The sequence below is a fragment of the Macrobrachium nipponense genome, chromosome 4, assembly GCF_015104395.2.
Source record: "Macrobrachium nipponense isolate FS-2020 chromosome 4, ASM1510439v2, whole genome shotgun sequence".
NCBI classification, from domain to species: domain Eukaryota; kingdom Metazoa; phylum Arthropoda; class Malacostraca; order Decapoda; family Palaemonidae; genus Macrobrachium; species Macrobrachium nipponense.
The window spans coordinates 24,674,534-24,689,976 of record NC_061100.1 but is presented as its reverse complement, the minus strand read 5'-3'; the positions used below and the strand labels follow the sequence as shown (position 1 = coordinate 24,689,976).

The following is a 15,443-nucleotide window of genomic DNA, read 5'->3' as shown; positions in this document are numbered from 1 at the left end:
CAGGAACACCAACGTGGTTCCAGTGCAACGTGGAGTGAATTAAGACCAAAATGTGTATAATTACAATCAAATAAGCACTGTGGAGTTTCAGTTGTGATGGCAGTAAGGATAAAAATGTTATTGTTATAATACAATTAAGTTTGTTCATACTTACCTGGCAGATATATATATACAGTAATACCTTGGGTTACGAATTTAATCCGTTCCAGAACCTGCTTCGTAACCTAAAAAATTCGTAACCCAAATGGATTTTCCCATAAGAATGTTATAAAAAGCAAATAATGCGTTCCATCCGACCATGAATAACCATTTCAATTCATATTTTTCCATTTATTTTTGTTCACTAAGGTTGAAAATTCGTGTAGGAATTACATAAAATTATAAAATTGAAGAATGAAATTAAATATAAACACTAGATTTAATATGCATACACAGTAAAACCTGAACTTTACCTTTGGCGAGTGTGGCTGCTGGCTTGACGGAGACGGGAGGGAAGGGAAGGGGAGTGGAGGGGAGAGGGTTAGGGCTTGGGGGGTTGGGGGGGGAAATCTCCCTCCGTGAACACTTCTGGAAGACTTTCTGGTTCTTTCTCTAGAGAGCACCGTTCACTACGATCACAATAATTTTACGCTTACGCAACACTATGTTGTCTTTCACAATTTTGAAAAAATATTTCTATGAGCAAATTTTCTACATCGTCGAGAATATAAGGCCGTTGTTTCGTCAATACTGTGACACCTTTTGATGCTTTTACTGGCTTTAATTTCTTCATTTTTCTTCAAAATAGTGCAGATCGTTGATTGCGACCGCTTTGAAGAATGCTGCAATGTCTTTCACGCACTCGCCTTTATCATGCATTTGGATAATTTCCTTCTTCATTTCGACTGTAATATCTCCTTCTTTCTTATGCTTTCCTTCTTGCTGCTTGCCTTCGTCATCTTGGAGCCATTGTCTTTAGTATTTTGGGTAATAGTAATGTATAAGCATCTATCACGGAAACACAAACACGTGCGCAAATCACTAAGCAAATTTGAGAGCGTATCACGGGACAGATGCGTTCAATCTTACCGCAGCGAGATATTGAAAGAGTTATGGTTTAAAAAGGGTCAAGGGATGCGTAGGAGGAAGTCACGTGACCCTCGTTAAGTTTTGGCCGAAAAAATGCATTCGCAGATCCCACGCTCATCCGATGTAAACAAAGCAGGCGTTAAGTTTTGGCCGAAAAAAATGCGTTCGCAGATCCCACGCTCATCCGATGTAAACAAATCAGGCGCCATGATGGAAATTCGCGCATTCGTATTCCAAGCGAAATTCGTATTCCAGAATGAGGGCGTCACTTCGTAAGTTAAAAAATTCGTATACTAATCGGTTCGTAACCCAAAGTATTACTGTAGCTGTATTCTCCGAAGTCCGACAGAATTTCAAAATTCGCGGCACACGCAGTGGGCGGCCAGGTGGTAGTACCCATTCCCGCCGCTGGGAGGCGGATATCAGGAACTATTCCATTTTCTATTCATATTTTATCAGTGCCACTGTCTCCTGAGGGGAGTGGGTGGGCACTTTTAATTATAGTATATATCTGCCAGGTAAGTATGAACAAACTAATTATATATAACAATAACATTTTGTTCATGAAACTTACCTGACAGATATATATATAGCTGAATCCCACCTTCGGATGGTGGGAAGAGACAGAATAGGATTTTTTGGGAAACTAAATTAAGTAGATGATAATCATCTTGGTTCCTCACCTGTTAGCATAGCCGACTTCGTGATTACTGTCACCAAAGTCTGCTTCTGCGTTACTAGAGTTGCCAGCGAGGTAGAGACCTGTAATGCTGGTGCGCTCTAGATGATCTGTCAACGGGCGTGACCACAATGTGACTAGACCATATGACCATACTTCTGAGGGCAACGAAGCTAAAACCACCACCTGACCTAACCTATCAAAGTTAGTTCCATAACTTCTAGGCTAAAGAAAAGGAACGCGCCTCAAGCGACCAACCCTTCAAAGTTAAAAGCACACCTATCCCTTTTCTATAGGATAGGATTCGTGTTGCTTGCTGCCCCCAATAATATATCTACGGATATGTATGGTCCTAGCGACTTACAGATCTCAAATGTCGTCTTCACATCCCGTCGGGAGTGTGAAGCGAACACAGAGTTGCTTCGCTAAAGCGTGGCACTCAGGATGTTACTGAGTGTCATGCTCTGTTGAAATGCTTCCGTGAGGCCGCGCCCTCACCTCTTGAGCATTCATATTAAGAAAAAATCTCAAATCTTTATGCAAACATAATGAATGAGACTTCTTAAAAGAACTCCTTGACTATAATGCCAGGGTGTTCTTGGACATGAACCAGTCTGGTCTTTTACGGAACACCGCAGATTGTCCGTTGACCTCGACTTTCTATAGTTTTATAAAGATAAAACTTGAGAGACCCGACAGGGCACAGGACTCTCTAATGCCTTTGCCCAATAATTTGTGCCATACCCTTGGTCTCCAAGCCTTCGGGTCAAGGGTTAGACAGGTTTTCGTTCTTATCAAGAACGGAAGGCTTAGAGGACAGACCGCATTATGTCCTTTAAAGCTAAAACCTCTGATGATGGCTAAAAGCTCACTAACCCTCTTTGCCGTGGCTAGAGCGGTTAGAATGTTAGCCTTTCTGGTCACGTGTATTAAGTTCGCAGAAAGGATAGGTTCGAAATGCTTTTGGCATCAGAAACTCAGACTACGTCTAAGTTCCTGCGATCCAGAGAATTTCAAGATCTCCCCAGACCTCAAAGATCGTGAAGCTTTGTTGTTTGACAGAACCGAATCTCTGAGCCTAGAGGCCGTCAACAACATATTTGCATATTCTACAATAGTTAGGACTTCTATCTTATCTCATACTTCATACGGAAAGATAGAACCATAAAGAAATTCACAGAGGTCGAGTTGGAGGAACAGTCATTTCCCTTCACTTACCAGAAACGGCCCGCTCCGATTGAACACTGAAAATAGGCAGCACTGCTTTGCCTTAGCCAAGAGACTGCCTTTAATCTTGAAGATCTTATCGCTTCTCGATAGTCTGAACGCCTTCAGACTCAGAGAGGAGAGATATTAGATACTTCACTAAGTGACGATGTTAGATTAACACCGATTCTCTCGGGAAGGGTCTTTGGACAATTCTCTGAATTACCTGACCTCTGTGAATCCAACCTCTTAGAGCCAACATGTGGCGACTAAAGCTAATCCTCTAGGATCATGAATAAGGGAACAACTTAAGAGGAAGCTCCTTCGTCTTCAATATTACGAAAAACTTAACGAAAGGACGCCCTCAGTCTCTCCTCACTTTCGAAATACTTCTAAGTGAGGATTACTCAGACGTCAGTAGTTGTTGCCTTCGATCGAGAAGACCCGCACGGACGTGCACTAGTTTAACGAACCTCTTGAGGATCGTTTACGTTCCGTGCCCAAGCCCATAACCAATTCTCTCTTCTTGAGCTATGAAAGAGCTGAGAAATTATCCGAGATGATTTTGGGCCACTCGATCCAAACTCACCCTTCGAGGAACTGGAGAGCCGACCAATTTGGCTTCCAATTCTTTCAGACAATGTGCCAGAACATCTGTTCCTCTGTCGGATGTCTGGACACCCCCCTCTCGCTATCACCTGAGGTGATCCTCAAGCCGTTGAGAGAAAATTAGAATTATTACAAGATCTTTGATGTTATTCCAATTTCTTCGTGAGGAAAAATTGTAGAGGTCTGAATTGCTGTTATTCAGGGAAAACAAGCTTCTCCAGCGAGGAAATGGTCCCCAGCAGCTCATCCATTCCCTCACTCAGCCTGCTTCCTTCCCTAAATAAGGCTGCGCTTTGCATAAGCAGGAGAGCATTATTATAGTGCTATGCCGCGGTAGATTCGTACAGAATTCTGTTACCGTGCGGTAAACCCGCACCGAACAAGTATAAGAGATATCTTGTTGAAATTTTCTAAGTAAACGGAAGGCATGTTCATTCATGATTACTAGAAATTTCCTCAACCCGAGGCTAAAATCCATGATTGTAGGGCAGAGAGACGCAACCAAACGCGCATGACACCGAGCTAGCCGGTACTGCGTAGATCACAGTAACAGCAGCCTTGTTCATCGTCTCGCACTATCTGCCTGAGTTGCCAGTACTCCTTTTACGAAGGGATAGGTATGAAATTATCGACGCAAAAGGAAACTCTCAAGCAGGCATATTTAAACGAAACAAAATTCGCTAAATACAGAAACTGAGTTGGTGTTGTCGTAACAATACCTGAATAGTTTTATTCTTTTTACTCCGAAAACTCTTGGAAGGTTGAAGGGAGTGTCAAATAAATACATTAGAAACAACAGTTCTTTCGGCTTCTATCCGCAGAGGTAAATACTATATGCGTATATGACTTGACCCATGCGTTAGCAAAAATGACGCAAAGATAAACTACGTAAGTATTGTAGTAATTTGAACATCGAATTCTCTACTACATCTTTCTCGACGAGGAAGAGAGAAAGAAAGGAAAACGACTGTCCACCCGTTCTAATGAATGAGACTTTTTAAAAGAACTCCTTGACTCTTTGCCAAGACTCTTTGCCAAGAAAAGGGAGTAATATTCGAATAGAGATCATCAAGAGAGAACCGAGGATCGAAAAGGACCGTTCAATGTTCTTATGATATTGGACATAAGACTTCCTGGATCTAGTCTACAAGTCTTTTTCTTACTCCCCGGATGAGCCTCTGAAAATGAATGAGAGCTCTTCCGAAATTTGTTAATGAGTTTATCCGCTTAAACGATAAAAACTATGTCAATGAGAACTACCCCATTTATGAGGGGTCCCCCACTTAAATGACAAAACGTTTAGTATCTTGACAATGGGGAAAACGTCCTTACTAGACAAAACTATTAGCACTTTGCTAATAGGGGAAAACCCTTTAACATGACCGAAAGTCACCCAGGAATCCGAGTATATAATCTTCCCGATTCTCAGAGAAATCGATGAAGAGGAAAGAGGGATCGAAGAAAAAATTCGGGTATGTCTCTCCGCTAACTCCGAATCCTTTTTAAAAAATTTCTGTAAAGGAATGTCCTGTGGAGAGTCCTGAAAAAACCTCCTCTTGACGAGCGTTTATAAAGCGTCAAGCGTCCTAAGAAACGTCACCCCTGAACAGCAAATAAAACGCCTTCTACAAGTCTTTTCTCTCGCAAAGCGTCCTGCCGAGCTTCCACCGAAGCGTCCTGGCGAATGTGCACAAAAGCGTCCTCATAAGCGTCCTGGAAAGCGTCCTCAAAAAACGTCCTGCGTAGCTAAGAGCGTGTCTGAGCAGAGAACAACAAGTCTTCTGAACGACGTTTCAGAGAGGAACTCGTTGAGCGCCCTGATGCATGCAAGTCCCGCCAAGAGGCGTCCTGGCGAGCGACCTTGCCAACATCTCAATGTTATGACGAACCGCGTTTTGCGTATGACGTTGAATATTTTCAAGGGACGTCCTCATGCGAGTCTCCATGGAGAGCCGCACGCTGCTCCTGAAGTGTGTGAACACTAAAGGAAGACGTATGGCTTTTCGTCTTCAAGACGGGCCTTAAAGACCTTCATACCTTCTTACAAAGACAGTGGCCGCCTGTGCAACAACTTGCGTCTTAGTAATGCAAAAGAACATCTCCAGAAACGCACTCAGCAAAGGAACGCCGAGCGTCCGAAAGACACCCTCGCAAGGTGCTTGCCGAGCGTCCTGGAGAATGTCTCTACTTATAGGACGTCGAGCACCTCCAAAAGCTACCTCACGTCTAAATTGCCCTTGTTATGCCGAACCAGAGACATAAGTTGTTTGACTGTGCAAAGCAGCTTGCCGGACGTCAAACTCTCAGCTTGCTTTTTCGAAGCAAAGCGAACGTTACATAACGTATACGGAGCGCCATGAGGAGAGGAGACGAATACTGAGTTGCTCCTCCAAAAGGTGGAATCTAGAATGTCCTTGATTACCAAATTCTTTTGGAATGCTACGAGGTTGAAACAGCTCTAACTTCATGAGCGTTCACTTCGCAGGAGCTCAAATCACTCTTCTGGCAAGATGAAGAGCCTCTTAATAATGTATACATGATATAAATGAGCGTTCACTCGCGGAGGCTCAAATCACTCTTCTGGCAAGATGAATGAGCCTCCCTAATATGTCCCTTAGGAAAAGAGCCAGAGCATTCTTCGAAAAGGGTAAATGTGGTCTCTTTACTCCTCATCCTCTCGTGACGAGAGAGGACGTGAAGCGTCCTCTTCTCTAAAGCTTCTTTAGGGGGCGCGAGTCCTTCCGAGAGCCCCAACCCCTGTGTGGGGAGGATGCCTCGGAGGACGAGAAACAACCCTTGAAGATTCGTGCACGTGCTCGATCTTCGGCAGCCTGGGAAGCGACAACAGGACCTGCCGAAAGGAAGCCAGATCAGCATGAAAAAACCCGTAACCCTCCTTCGGCTTTTGACATGCCCTCTCCCTGGTTTTCTGGGAGTCCGACAGAGGTCTAGGCCTAGAGGCGTTATGGGGCCGATCTGACGTTCCCTCCTAACGAGAGAGAGGACGTGAAGCGTCCTCTTCTCTAAAGCTTCTTAGAGGGCGCGAGTCCTTCCGAGAGCTCCAACCCTTGCGCGGGGAGGACGCCTCGGAGGACGAGAACCCCAATCCTTCAAGATTCGTGCACGTGCACGTCTTTAGCAGCCTGGGAAGCGTCAACAGGTTCTGCCGAAGGGACGCCAGATCGGTGGGGAGCCCCCGTAACCCTCTTGCGGCTTTCGACATGCCTCTCCCTGAGTCCTGGAGTCCGACAGAGGTCCAGGCCTAGAGGCATTATGGGGCCGATCTGACGCCCCCTCCACAACACAAGGGGCACTACACTTCACAACACTGAATGGAGAGCGAGCACTTAAGTCTAAGATTACTTGATGTAATCCTCTAGCAGACACTTCTTCTAGGCCCGTAAGCCATACCACAGGGTTAGGCAAAATAAAATCTACAGGAGGTTAGAAGGTTCATTATTCTAACTTCTGTTTACTGTGGAGGAAACTCCTGATTCTAACACGCTCTAAAATGCGTACATGAATCCTACTTCTTCCGTAATCAGTCACACATTACACTAATTACATTGAACTTATGCAAAGAAAACATGTAAACGCCATATATACTAAGCGAGTGTCTACCGAAAGTTCCGGTAGCTTCACCTTTCCCCATGCAGACAACAAAGTCTGAAACTAGGCTAACTAGCTTCAGACATCAAATGCAATGAAAAATTTACGATAGCGTATGCCTAGCCACAAATCCAAGTCAATAATCGAAAGAATAATTAGGATACTTAAGCGGCTAATGAAGTTTCAAAATCCTAGGCGGAGGTCTGTAAACAGTTGTTTACCGACCGGCGACAGAAAAAATATGAATAGAAAATGGGAATAGTTCCTGATATCCGCCTCCCAGCGGCGGGAATGGGTACTACCACCTGGCCGCCCACTGCGTGTGCCGCGAATTTTGAAATTCTGTCGGACTTCGGAGAATACAGCTATATATATATCTGTCAGGTAAGTTTCATGAACAAACCACCGATTATACTAGGTAAAAATGAATTCAGTTCAAACCATGACCCCAGGAATAAAAAGTTAAATACTTTCACTAATATAGGCAACAAAATGTTGTTTTATTGAGCTGATTACAACTGCAATCTTGAGTAAGATCAATAAACGTAACATACATACGTTAACATTGTTCAAATGAGTGCTGGGAAGGCTGGGAAAGATGGTGGATTGTCCGTGGTTAGACCAGCCAGCCTCACAATTGCCACCATACTGGATTTCAAAACTGCCTTGAAAACATATTTTACGAAGAGCATCACATGCTTATTTTAGTTCGTATGGGGCTGTCATATATCACATTGAGAAAACTTCAATCTTTTGAATGGTAAGCTTAAGGGTTGTAATTGTATTCTCGTTTCACCAATTAAATATCGAGTGAATAAGGCCTGGCCAGCGTTATGACGATGTTTTGGTCTTAATTCACTCCAAATTGCAATTGAACTATTGTGGTTCCTGATTCGTAAGCGCTCACTCCACAAACACAGTTGCGGGTAGCACATGACTACATGCTTTATGAGGTGCAAAGCTTCATTTTCTTAAATGTTTACTTTACTCATTATTAAGTTTAACTTTACTTTGTCACTTCAAAATGTTTATTTACTTCATGTCTATTATTCCTTTTTGGCAACCAAAATAAACCCCCCAAAATTACAGATACGTATTTCTTAAGTAGATGCAAGCAGACAGCAAAATGACTCATCGTTGCCAATTTAGTGGCGCTTCACACATAGCCTACGCTGATGCATTTACAAACTGTTTCCATGAATTCTAGTTGTCATAGTAATGTAATAATGATAAAATTACTCTAATATATATTTATACTGCTAATTTCACTTATTTCCCCAGTTTTGTGTAAGTCTTATAGGCTACCCAGTTTGGAGGGTCACCACATACCAGTTGGCAAGTCTGATAAACAATAGAAGAGCGCGAACAATGCCGTAGGTACTGTTCACAGCAAAACTGTTGATATTTGAGTCAGGAATCTAGGTACAGTAGCTATTTACTTTTTCAACAACAAATATATTCAAATTAATAATCATGAATAGGTATGTAAACAACTTATGCAATTCATAACCTTATACTGGTGTTTAACTATTTAGCTATTTAATTATCCAGTGCAAGCTTCTTCTTCTTCTTCTTCTACCAAAAAATCGTGGTTTCCTTAGATAAGACGTACTACCTAGTTGGTGTTTTTGTTTACGATTTTTGTGAAGAAAGTGCCCCAGCGTCTATGGGTACAAGTGGTGCATGGAATTAGCACATAGAATGGGAAGTTTATTGACACAAACGACTCCGCAAACATCGAGATGGCGTCAATCTTAAATATTCGGAGTTGTAAGTAAATTTTTGAAAGCGTCATGACTGGCCCATCTCCAGGTAGATCATCACAGCAGGCCACGCAGGCCAGCTACCATCAATGCAAGCCACCCTCCGAAAAAGTACATTATAACGCGTCCTGACACCCGAGATGGGCATCAGTCGCGACTTCTTGTTGGTGAGAAACGGAGCTAAAGACCTCTACTCTCCTTTCGAAGTAAGTATTTTCCCCAAAGTTAGAAATTAAGGCCAAATTTTAAGATTTAAACAGATTTAAACAGAGGGTACTGAAAACGGTCTCAAACGTAGTGGAAACCTCACCAAAACGCGGTTCAACATTTTTACTTACAACTCGAGGTATTTAGAAGATTGACGCCATCTCGATGTTTACGGAGTAGCTTGTGTCAATAAACTAACCATTTCCTGTGATAAATCCGCACACCACTTTTGTACCTACAGACGCTGGAGCACTTTTATCACAACAATCGAAACACGATTTCTCATCAACAACAAGCCAGGCGTAAACAGCTGTTGGGGAGAAGATGACGAGAAGCGTTGCTCTTGGCTAATTTTTAAATAAAAAGTAGTAAAACATCAATATTTTAACTATTTATGATGATTAATTTGAAAATATTCGTTATTGAAAAAGTAACTCGACTCTGACTCAAATTTAAGTAATTATTTTTCTGAATTAGAACGTTTTTTCTTTCAAGTTCTGTATTATGACGTCACGACATCTTGACTTTCGTACAATATTGTAAATAATTGCTATACTCAACTGTCATTGCAGAAACAGTTTACCAGTTATTCGTGCAGATTGTTATCAGCTATAACCATGTAAATTGTTATAATCGTAATGCGCATATATATCTTTATTATTTACTTTTTGGATATAGAAGATGTTTTACTGCTGGATTATCGCCGTAGTGTGACGCAATCGTTTTCGGTACCATGGGCCTCTGTCTGTTTTCGCACCATAAGAAATTATGGGGCCGAATTTGCAATGACCAGAAAGTCGTTAAAAGAGACAAAGTTAGCATTGAGGGGCATATGTTTTGACTGAGAAAATACAAATTTATTCAATAGCTAGCTTGTAAAAAATACTTGGTTATAAAAACTTGATTGACAACTAAGCAGCATGTCTACTATGGGTTTCAGAGACAGTGCAAGCACTTTTTTTTTTGGGCAATACCTATTTCTGTAACGAACATCGTAACAGAGCGAGATTTTTCTTTAGTGCATTACCCCAGTGCCGTAATTTATAAGGGTATCGTGAATCACTAATCGTAAAGAATAACTACACTTGTCCTTGTACTAATAGACCAAAACTCCATTATCCAGAAATGGATACGGAACACACCGTAAAACAGCTCCACCTACCCTCTCCCCCCACCTCCACCGCCACCCCTGTCCTTCTTCCTTCCTTCACCTTCCCTTCTCTCTCTCTGAAAGTTGTTGCAGTTTAAACTTATTTTCTATGATTTTTCCATCTATCTATCTAATAATAGTAGTTTACTTGGTGGATATATCTAACGATTCACTCGGTTGTTACCTGCCCATTGACCGATATATTTATACACTGATCCACTCAACTCTCTCTCTCTCTCTCTCTCTCTCTCTCTCTCTCTCTCTCTCTCTGTTTCTTTTTTCGTAATTCGAAAAATGAACAAGAAAATATATTTCATACTTGTATAGCATTAATTAAATACTTTCAAGTTTTTAATTCAGTCGTAATGATGAATGTAGGTGCATCTACTAGTGCTCGCAAAATAGTTAAGCAGGACATAGTAAATGTTTAAAAAATGAGAGAGAGAGAGAGAGAGAGAGAGAGAGAGAGAGAGAGAGAGAGAGAGAGATAGAGAGAGAGCAGAGAGAGAGAGGACGGAATAGGAAGGGACATTAAAATACCTGGAAATGAAAATCCCTATAATCCAATAATTATAGCCTCAGGGTTTGTCTCGAAAACCATTCAAAGGTCTGTCACACAAGTGTAAAGTTGTTTTGAAAATTTGGCAGACATGCTCCTCATAGCGTAGTGTTGCTGATGAATGAGGTTGTGTTGTTTATTGTTAATTATTAACCTCCTATATACCCTACATGGTTGGGGGACCCTTTGTGAATGCTGGTTTTGTGTTGGGTAAATATTTTGGGAAGAGGTTTGGGAAGGAATCTCCGTGCGTGCGCTAATTTTCATCACGAAGAACCATGTTTTAGAAAACAATAATAGCCACTTGATTTATGTTTCATTTTTATGACAATTTGTGTGGTTTATGTATGCTCTAATTTTAGTTTAAAAATATTAAAAAAAATTTCATGCACAACAGTTTATATTGCAGGTAAGGTAATATTATATTAGTTAGTAATAACGACATGGGTACATCACGTAGGCAAAGGATGGGCCCACTTGCCCCTCACCCGGATATGGTCATTTCAGCGAGTGAAAATATGGCTCAGGTTTACTATGTCAACTGAACGACTTAAGGAGGTTACAGATTCTTTAGTAACGAACATTGACCCTCCAAACTGGGTATAAGACTATAAACAAAACGTTGAAATTGGTGAAATTAGGCTATGTATTGGAAGTATATATCATAAATATTAAAGCAATTTTATCATTATTGCATTACTATGACAACTAGAATTCATGGAAACAGTTTATAATAATGGAACGGCGTAGTGTGAAGCCTCCACCCCTAATGTGGCAACGATGATTTTGCCATTCTTAGCATGCAACATTAAAGCATGCAAACATTAAAGGTTACATTTATTTCTGGCATACGATTAGTTTAAGAAATTCAAAATACTAATAAAGACTGAAATCAATGAAAAGTGCTAGCAAAACAAAAAGCAAAAAAAAAAAAAACGTAGTCGTTCCTCTATGCACTTTTCCGTATTCGTTCCTCTATGGTTTTCGGCAGCCAGATGTACGAAAAACGTTAGAAACATTTGATTTTATCTACGTTTAGAAATATCTGTAATTTTTTTCGGGTAATTTGTGCAAAAAAGGGATAATATACATGAATTAAATCAAAATTTTTTAAATAACAATGTCAAATTTAAACTAAATAACGAGTAAAGTAACAGTTTAGGGAATAAATCTTTGCAGTTTTCGTCAGTCTGTTGTCGTCTGCTGTTTGTAATTGTGTTTATGGCGCGCGCTTAGAAACCAGGAACAGCAACGGGTTAAAGTGCAATGTGGAGTGAACTGAGACCAAAATGTGTATAATAACAATCAAATAAGCACTGTGGAGTTTCAGTTGTGATGGCAGTAAGGATAAAAACCGCCGATTACAAGGTAAGAATGAATTCCAGTTCCAACCATAACCCCGGGAATAACAAGTTTCATACTTTCACTAATATAGGCAACAAAATGTTGTTTTATTGTGCTGATTACAACTGCAATCTTGAGTAAGATCAATAAACGTTACATCATAAACCGCTAAACATTGTTTAAATGAGTGCTGGGAAGGCTGGGAAAGATGGTGTTCCGGTTCACTGATGAGAACCGTCCATGAAAAACGTAGCCGCCATATTGGATTTCAAAACTGCCTTGAAAACATATTTTACGAAGAGCTCACGATGCTATTTTAGTTCGTATGGGGCTTTCATATATCAACAATGTGACGAAACTTCAGTCTTTTAAAATGGTATGCTTAGAGTTTGCAATTGTATTCATGTTTCACCAATTAAATATCGAGTGAATAAGACCCGTCTACCGTGATGAGGGTTGGCCTGTACTGATGTTTCCCCCCAGTATCAGGACGTGTTGAAGTACTTTTATGGAGGGTGGCTTCACACGCGGTGGAAACTGGATCCGCTAGACCAGTCGGTTGTTCCCCCTAATACCTAGGCCTAGGCTATTAAACAGGCTACTTTAATTCAGCCTAAGTAAAAATTGGCCCAACGAGAGCAACGTTCGTCACGAGGGCTCCTTCTACATTCTTATTAGGCTACCTATAAGGTCAGTTTAGCCATTAAATAATAATAAATAGGGCTGAATGGACTCGTCCGACCTGTAAATAAGGGAGAAAATTGAGTGATTAGTAGTAATTTGTTGATAGAAACGACGCCGATTTTCGTAGGCCTAAGGACACGACCAACAACATGGGTCCTTGTAGATCACCCGGTCTCCTTATTTCTACTTTATCTGTCCGTCTTTTCATTTCCTCGGCCTCCAAAATCCCTCGACACTCACCTTCAGGAATAGTTGTTTCGGTCGCCGACGGTCACATCAGCACAACAGCGGCCACCGACACTTAGTAACAAGATAAACATGAAAAGCAAAGTTACTTTTTTTTTTTTTTTGGTCGCTTCTTCTTCTGTTTACAATTCGCAATAGGCTTCGTTGCCGTGACTAAGTGCTATAAGTTGTCGTACTGCTTAAGAGGTATGAGGTTAAAGTGGCTAAAATTTTGAATTTGTTTCATTATTTGAGTAAAATTACTCATCATTAACCAATCTAGTTGATTTATTAATTTTCATTATACTTGCCTTAGATATAGCTCACTCATGTAACCTCGTGACGTACGTCTGACAGGCGGAAGCTAGAGGACTAATAGCTGAAGACGAAGTATATTTTCCTCTGCATGTGGCTCTTTGATATACCCGAGCTGAATTGATATTTTCCCGATTTACAGCGCCCTTTTCTCAAGCTACAAAATATGTTATAGAAATGTTTATACGTAATCCAAATGGTCAGCGTGGATGGATTTCTAAAGAATTAAAAATAATCTGCTTGCTGAGCTCCTTTCTTGAACTTCTGTCTTATTTATATATATATATATATATATATATATATATATATATATATATAATATATATATATATATATATACCCTTCAGCACACCTTCATCTTCTTAAATATCAACTGCGGTCGATATGGGAAGCTTTGGGGTTCTCTCTCTCTCTCTCTCTCTCTTAAGCATGCATCCAAATTAAGCAGAATTCAATAAATCGTTGATAAAAGAAACATTTCAACCATTCGATAAGATGCAGAGAAAAAATACAATGGGCATATTTCCATCTTCACCACTAACTAACTTTTCATGTCCGCTTTCCTTCATTTGCTTTTAGTATATATATATATTAAGTATATATATAGTATATATATATATATATATATATATATATATATATATATATATATATATATTTAAAGAGCCACTAAGTCCCTGTTATACTCAGTATCGGTATCTAAAAGGTCACCGTATGAGGCACTCTGATTCTTCTCTTCCTGTTATTCAAGTTATTGATTTCCTCTAAAAGCCATTCGAATGGCCATTGTGAGGGACTTTAAAGACTATGAAGATTGTTTATATAAATTTTCTCTCTCTCTCTCTTCTCTTCTCGTCTCTCTTCGTCCTGTCTCTCTCAGGTCTCTTCAGTCTCCTCTCTCTCTCCTCTCTCTATCTCTCTCTCTCTCTCTCTCTCTCTCTCTCTCTCTCTCTCTCTCTCTCTCTCATACACAGAAAATCTTTAAAAGTGCAAACAATTAAGCCTAATTAGGTACTTTGATTTAGTCAAAGTCGTAGGATGTTTATGACCAAACCAAAGCTTTTTCTTCAGATTCTATATCTTCATTTGGATTAATTTACTGTAGACATAGCAGCCTTATTGTCATCTAAATTTTTACCGATATGTTTGTGGGCATATCCTAAATATTTAATACCCGTTTCATTTTTACTTTGAACAATCATTTGAATTCTGGGTGATTTTTTAAAGTTCGAAGGGTTTATATAGGACTAATGTAAATGTTCACGCTTATCAAACACTAACACCTTCTGAAAACAAAAATGAATGAGGAGGATTTAATGGTAATTTAACATATTTATTGATAGGTGAGTGCCAGTAGCGACCAGTGATTAATGAAACTGAAGTACTTGAGGTGGTTAATAATGATGATGATGGTGATACATAATAACTAGAGACGACAACCATTGCTTAAAATCAACCTGTTCTTGATTTACAAATATGCGTTGCTTGGCGAAAACATCGTGATTCCAATTAGGAGAAAGAGATCCAGAGGCCAGTATAGGTTCTCGGAATGAGACACAATAAAGAGTGATGGTCCATCAGGGTTGTTAAGTCAATGTCCTAGCCCATATAGGCCTATAGGCAAAATTATTGGGTTAAAATTATAAGAGGGCTTGTTTCTGGAGGAAGCTATGGCTACATATTTTTTTAATTCGACTTAGAAGCAGAGAGAGAGAGAGAGAGAGAGAGAGAGAGAGAGAGAGAGAGAGAGAGAGAGAGAGAGAGACCTTACCTTACTTTACAGACCTTACATCTTGTTCGGTTTGCCCTAGGTCCCTCAGTGTGAGGCACCTCTAATGTCTACCGGAGAATTGCTAATGCATCTTCCGGTATATTTTGCATCTTCCAATCTTGGATGGTCTGGAAAGCAGCTTAGATATTTGTCGAGCTTATTCTTAAGCACATCTATGCTCACTCCTGATATATTCCTCAGATGAGCTGGCAACGCATTGAATAGACGCTGCATTGTCAATGCTGGTGCGTATT

The 15,443-nt window shown here is 40.4% G+C and overlaps 1 protein-coding gene across 4 annotated transcripts in view; it reads right to left on the bottom strand.

Moving 5' to 3' along the window:
* Positions 1–13,257, bottom strand: part of LOC135210806 (dentin sialophosphoprotein-like) — an 89,749-nt gene extending 76,492 nt beyond the window's left edge. For 2 of the 4 annotated variants that reach the window (XM_064243669.1, XM_064243675.1), the window contains exon 1: positions 13,119–13,257. The gene's annotated coding sequence lies outside the window, so the exon portion shown is untranslated. The remainder of the gene's footprint in view (positions 1–13,118) is intronic. The other 2 variants (XM_064243671.1, XM_064243670.1) reach the window with 1 other exon arrangement.
* Positions 13,258–15,443: the final 2,186 nt, after the last annotated feature.